The sequence below is a fragment of the Apium graveolens genome, chromosome 4 (assembly GCF_009905375.1).
Source record: "Apium graveolens cultivar Ventura chromosome 4, ASM990537v1, whole genome shotgun sequence".
Taxonomy (NCBI): domain Eukaryota; kingdom Viridiplantae; phylum Streptophyta; class Magnoliopsida; order Apiales; family Apiaceae; genus Apium; species Apium graveolens.
The window spans coordinates 77,039,897-77,045,403 of NC_133650.1; the positions used below are offsets into that span (position 1 = coordinate 77,039,897).

Sequence of the window (5,507 nt, forward strand, 5' to 3'; positions counted from 1 at the left end):
CCTTTACTAACATGTCCTCCACTATGCCTTGTGGATATGTAATAGAACGATCAGCCAATTGTAGAGACATGTAGGTGGGCTTTGGATCAGGCAAATTCAACTTTTTGAAGATAGACAGCGGAATCAGATTGATGCTTACTCCCAAATCGCACAAGCATTTATCAAAAGATAACTTGCCAATGGTGCAAGGAATGGTGAAGCTACACTACACCATATATGGCCTCTCCCAACACTTTTTTTGGTGTTACAAGCAAAAATGTTACCATACATCCCCCAAAATTGATCTAAGCTAACATATTTTTTTAACGTTGCAGTAGAGATTAGAAAGTGTTACCATAGGCAGGAGGAAATTGCTATTGTAACATAAAAAAAATGTTAGCATTGATATCAAAAAATGTGTTACCATAGAACTGAAATTTTAGGCGGTTCTTTTTTTTCTCTATGGACAACATTTAGGCGGTTCTTTTTTGGACCAATTTTTTGGGCGGCCCAAATTTAACTAATATCCCGCTCATTTGTTCTGTCCTAAATATCAGAAACACATCTCAAAAACATACACAAACACTCTCTTCAAACAGTTGGTTCAGAGCTATTGCAGAAGATGAATTAGGGAATCAGAGTCTTCTCAGTTGGGTTATAGTTGTTAGGTTTGAGCTGGGCTTGAGGTGAATTAGGGTTCAAAAATTGGGGCTTTTCTCAGTCCGATATAGGGTTTGAGTAATTAGGGCTTTCTTTTCAATCGAGCTTTTCTCAATCAGGTTTAGGGTTTGAGTAATTGGGGTTTTCAATCGTGACTGAATCGCCGAATTTTTCTCATTCTGATGTAGGTTCCTCTCTCTCTCTCTCTCTCTCTCTCTCTCCCTCTCCGTCTCTCAATTTTCATGGCTCTTACTGAAGCTGTTGCTTCCCAAATTAAAATGCCCACAAAATTAAGAGTTAATGTTGTTGGGACTGACAATTGGGGGAATGTGGCTGCTAAACTTATTGTTTCCCACACTTTAAAGTTCGATTCTTTTCATGGTTTGTTGCTTTATTAATTTATCTAACTTTCCAAAGTTTGTATTTATTTGCTATAATTGTTTGATTTTATATCTATTATTGTGTTTAATGCATGATTTTTGTGATGTAACTATTTTTTAATATGATTATAAGAATACCTTTTTAGAATCTTATGTTGATTTAGCCAAAATGTTCTTGCAGTTCCAGACCTTGAAAATGTAGGTACTGATTTGGTACTATGATTGAAATATATCTTTAATTGTGAGCGTATATGTTTAAGTAGATAATAAGACTGTTGGTAAACTAGTTTTGGGGTAATTATGCGGTGAAAGATGCAACCATGTTGGTATGTGTTACCCTACATTAGTTTATGGAGGATTAGCTGTTACGTGTTTATGGGGGCCAATATTGCTGATAAAGTAATGTGAACCGTTTTTTGTTACAGATGTTCTGTTTGAGTATTTAGACGAAGCTGTTGAAAATGTAGATTAATTAACTATGGAATGTTGGCTATGCAGATTGCTATCGAGAAATTTAGAGAAGCAACAGTTGGGTATAGAGACAATAAAGAGATTGCGGAGAAATGAGTTCAACATTTCAACACTAAATACTTCATGGTCTCAGCTGAGTACAATAAACTTGAGCCAATATTGTAAGAACTTATAATCTCACATTATAACCTATTCTTATGGCAATTGATAATCTACTTAATGTGCTTAAAAGTTTCGTGGTAACTACTTGGGTTTTGTACTAATCACATTACATGATTTTCTTCTTTATATAACTCAGTCTCACTTTTATAGATATCTATACCCCTTTTCCAAAGAATGGGGTATGTCATCAAGGCAAGTTGGAATACGCCACTGGCTATAGAAAACTAGGCACAATATGTGTTGAATATGGAGATATCAATGAAACTGCTAAGAAACTTGTGCTTAAGTAATATGTGATTACTATTTTTCTCATCTGATGAATGATATGAATTGAAACTTTTTTGCATTTTTAGTTTCTCATATGTTACTGTTACATAACTTAATATCAGTTGGGACCGGTGGAAGCTCATGTATGCAAGGCATATGCACAAAATCTATGTTATGGGACTTGTAGTTGTTGGTAGAATATGGGCAGTGCCAGAAATTAAAGGAATATCAAGGTCAACTAGGTCCGAAGATGAAAAGCTAAAGTTAGCTGTAGGGAATTACGATTCAAGAATGGTAAGTGCCTTAAAATTACAAAGAAGAACTCTATACATACTAAAAAATATGATGCACATTGAATATCGGGATAATCTCTTCTTCATTTTGCTTTGTCTGTTCAGTTGATCAATCAGAATTTCCTCAGCTACTTCAGTCACGATATAATCCTTCTACTTGGATCAGGATAAGGCAAAGTACTGAAATTTTTCGCCCAAACACACACACGTATATGTTTCAAATCATACCAAATATGCATCTCGTATAGAATATGTCATCAGTGCTACACCATGTGGTATTCTCGATAGAGCTATCGAAGTAGAGGAGAAAAAACAAGGAGATTTCTTGAGGCTGGTATGCTCTTCTCTTCCTATATATTTTCTCATATTTCTATTTTTTTCACATGAAAAAGGATCAGTTCCACACCCTTATCTCCTTTGTCGATGCATGAATCACTTGGGATAAAGATGACTAATATTTTTTTTTTAATTAAATCTGAGCAGGATGAATTTTTTAGTTCGCTGGTATATGGTCTTGCATGCTGCAGATGATGAATTATAGAATAGCTTAGAGAAATTGAAAGTGATGGAGCATTATGGTTTAAATACTTAACCACAAAATATTAAAGAAATTGCATAAGTTTGAAGTTTTAGAACAGATTTAGTACCTAAGAATGTCGTGTATTGAATAGTAGACATATGTTTAGACTATAAACCAGTTATTAATTATCTACAGCTTCTTTTTACAATCTTATCAACTTGTACCTCACAATTTTGTATAAAAATTGTTATTAATTGTTTCAGCAGAAATTTTTTGTAACAAAATTCTACTTTTTCGAGCTCTAAAAGTGTTAGCACATATGCTTTTCTCTTGTTATTTTTTAACATTTTATGTATTATGTATAAATATTATATAGGAACAGATGATGGAGCTAGAACAAGGGAGGGGAAAGCTGATATTTGAAAACCTTTAAATGTCCGGGTGAAAGTTACAAATAGGAGTAAATTCTCAAAGTCTACTTCTCAAGAAGAACCTGCATCAAAAGCTGTTTTATTTTTGTTGAGTTGGAACTTTGTATTTGTTGAATTTGAACTTTGAATAACGATATTAAGTTAAATATGTATTTAAGATTTTAAGTTTTCAAAGTGTCATTTAATGAAATTTTTATGTTGGAAAAACAATAAAAAATATTATAATATATACAAGAGTGTTACACTAGAGACAAGACTAGAGTGTTTATAAAAAAAGGTGTTACAATAAACGATAAATATGTAACCAAAAAAATTTAATTATTTTATAGTATTGTGTTACAATAGCAAAAATAATATTGTAAAAGAGTTTATTGTAACATGTTTTTTGGTGTTACTAAAGGTTTAAGGGTGTTGTAATAGAATTATGGTTACACCTGTTTGGTGTTACCATAGTTACTCAAAGTGTAACCATAGGGGGTCTTTGGTTACACTTTTATCTATGTTATTAAAGGTTCTAAAAGTGTTACTATAGACCCCTATTGTAGCACGAGCAAATCCAACACCATCAAATTTTCAAAAAAGTGTAACCATAGCCCAATTTTTTGCTTTAGGTAACACTTTTTGGCCATTTTTACACTTTTTTTTGGGTGTTGCTAGAGGCCATATATGGTGTAGTGCTACCTGGATCTTTAAGCTTTGGAGGTAATTTCTGTTGCAGCACATCACTGCACTCTTCCGTTAGAGCAACGGTCTCAAGGTCATCCAGTTTCACCTTCCTTGAAAGAATACTCTTCATGAATTTCGCATAACTAGGCATTTGCTCCAGAGCCTCAGCGAAAGGTATGTTGATGTGAAGTTTCTTGAACACCTCCAGAAACTTACCGAACTGCTTATCCAATTTTTGTTGTTGCAATCTCTTAGGGAAAAGTGGTGGAGGATAGAGCTGTTTCTCCCCTGTATTACCCTCAGGAAGACTGTGTTTAACAATAGTCTTTCTTGGTTCCGCCGCTTTCTCCTTTTGCTTCTCTTCTTCATCACCAACTTCAGCTTCTCTGTCTTTTGCTTTTTTAGCATCAGCAATTTTTCCAGACCTTAAGGTAATAGCCTTGACTTGCTCTTTATCTTCCTTCCTGCCTGGAACTTCAGTATCACTGGGAAGCGTGCCAGGTTGACGATTGAGCACTGCATTGGCTATCTGACCGATTTGATTTTCCAAGGTTTTGATAGAAACAGCCTGACTTTTGCACAACAGCTTGAGTTCCTCGAAATCAGCACTAGAAGGTGGAGTAGCACCTTCTTGTTGAGGATATGATTGCCTTTGAGCATACTGTTGTGGGTGCTGGAATCCAGGTGGATTAAACTGTTTACTTACGCCTTGCTGATATGGTTGCTGAATAGCATTCTGAGTATTACTCCAACTGAAATTGGGATGATTTCTGTTGTTAGGATGATAAGTAGCTGGCACAGGCTACTGCAGTCCCTGATAATTGTTCAAATACTGAACATATTCATTAACAAGAGAACACTGATCCGTAGCATGAGAACCTGCACAAAGCTCACAGACCATAGCTATCTGATTGACTCCATAGGTGGCTAAAGAATCGACCTTCATAGACAGCACTTGGAGCTGCGCTGCAATAGCTGTAGCTGCATCAACTTCCAGAATACCTGCTACCATCCCAGACATCATCCTTTGAGTTGGGTTTTGATGCTCATTTGCAGCCATAGTTTCAATAAGATTATAAGCCTCAGTATAGCTTTTGTCCCACAAGGCGCCTCCAGCTGCTGCATCGAGCAAGGGTCGAGATTGGGCCCCCAAACCATTATAGAAACCAGTGATCACCATCCAGTCAGGCATACCATGATGTGGACACTTTCTCAACATCTCCTTGTAGCGCTCCCAAGCTTCGCACATAGATTCTTTTGGTTGCTGCGCAAACTGAGTAAGAGCACTCCTCATAGCTGCAGTCTTCGCCATTGGATAGAACTTTACCAGAAACTTTTGCGCAAGATCTTGCCAAGTAGTGATGGACCCAGCTGGTTCATAATGTAACCAGTCCTTAGCTTTATCCCTCAGAGAGAATGGGAAGAGCCTCAGATTGATAGCCTCATCAGTCACACCATTATATTTGAAAGTACTACAGATCTCGAAAAAATTCATGATGTGCATGTTGGGGTCTTCAGTTGCAGCACCTCCGAAAGAAACAGAATTCTGCACCATCTGAATAGTTCCCGGCTTGATTTCAAAAGTGTTAGCCTGAATAGCCGGATGAAGGATGCTTGACTGAATGTCATCAATTTTAGGCCGAGAAAAGTCCATAAGAGCTGGATCTGCCGGAACTAT

At 36.4% G+C, this 5,507-nt stretch overlaps 1 long non-coding RNA gene and 1 other non-coding gene across 2 annotated transcripts; both read left to right on the top strand.

Annotated features, from left to right (window-relative positions):
* The first annotated feature begins 552 nt into the window (after positions 1-552).
* On the top strand, positions 553-3,254 carry LOC141716782 (uncharacterized). Its single transcript, XR_012573353.1, has 5 exons — positions 553-823; positions 1,518-1,651; positions 2,042-2,213; positions 2,318-2,546; positions 3,109-3,254. It is a non-coding gene; the product is annotated as an uncharacterized LOC141716782 (long non-coding RNA).
* A 1,765-nt stretch (positions 3,255-5,019) lies between these two features.
* Positions 5,020-5,126, top strand: LOC141722544 (small nucleolar RNA R71). Its single transcript, XR_012575560.1, has one exon. It is a non-coding gene; the product is annotated as a small nucleolar RNA R71 (small nucleolar RNA).
* The last annotated feature ends 381 nt before the right edge of the window (positions 5,127-5,507 follow it).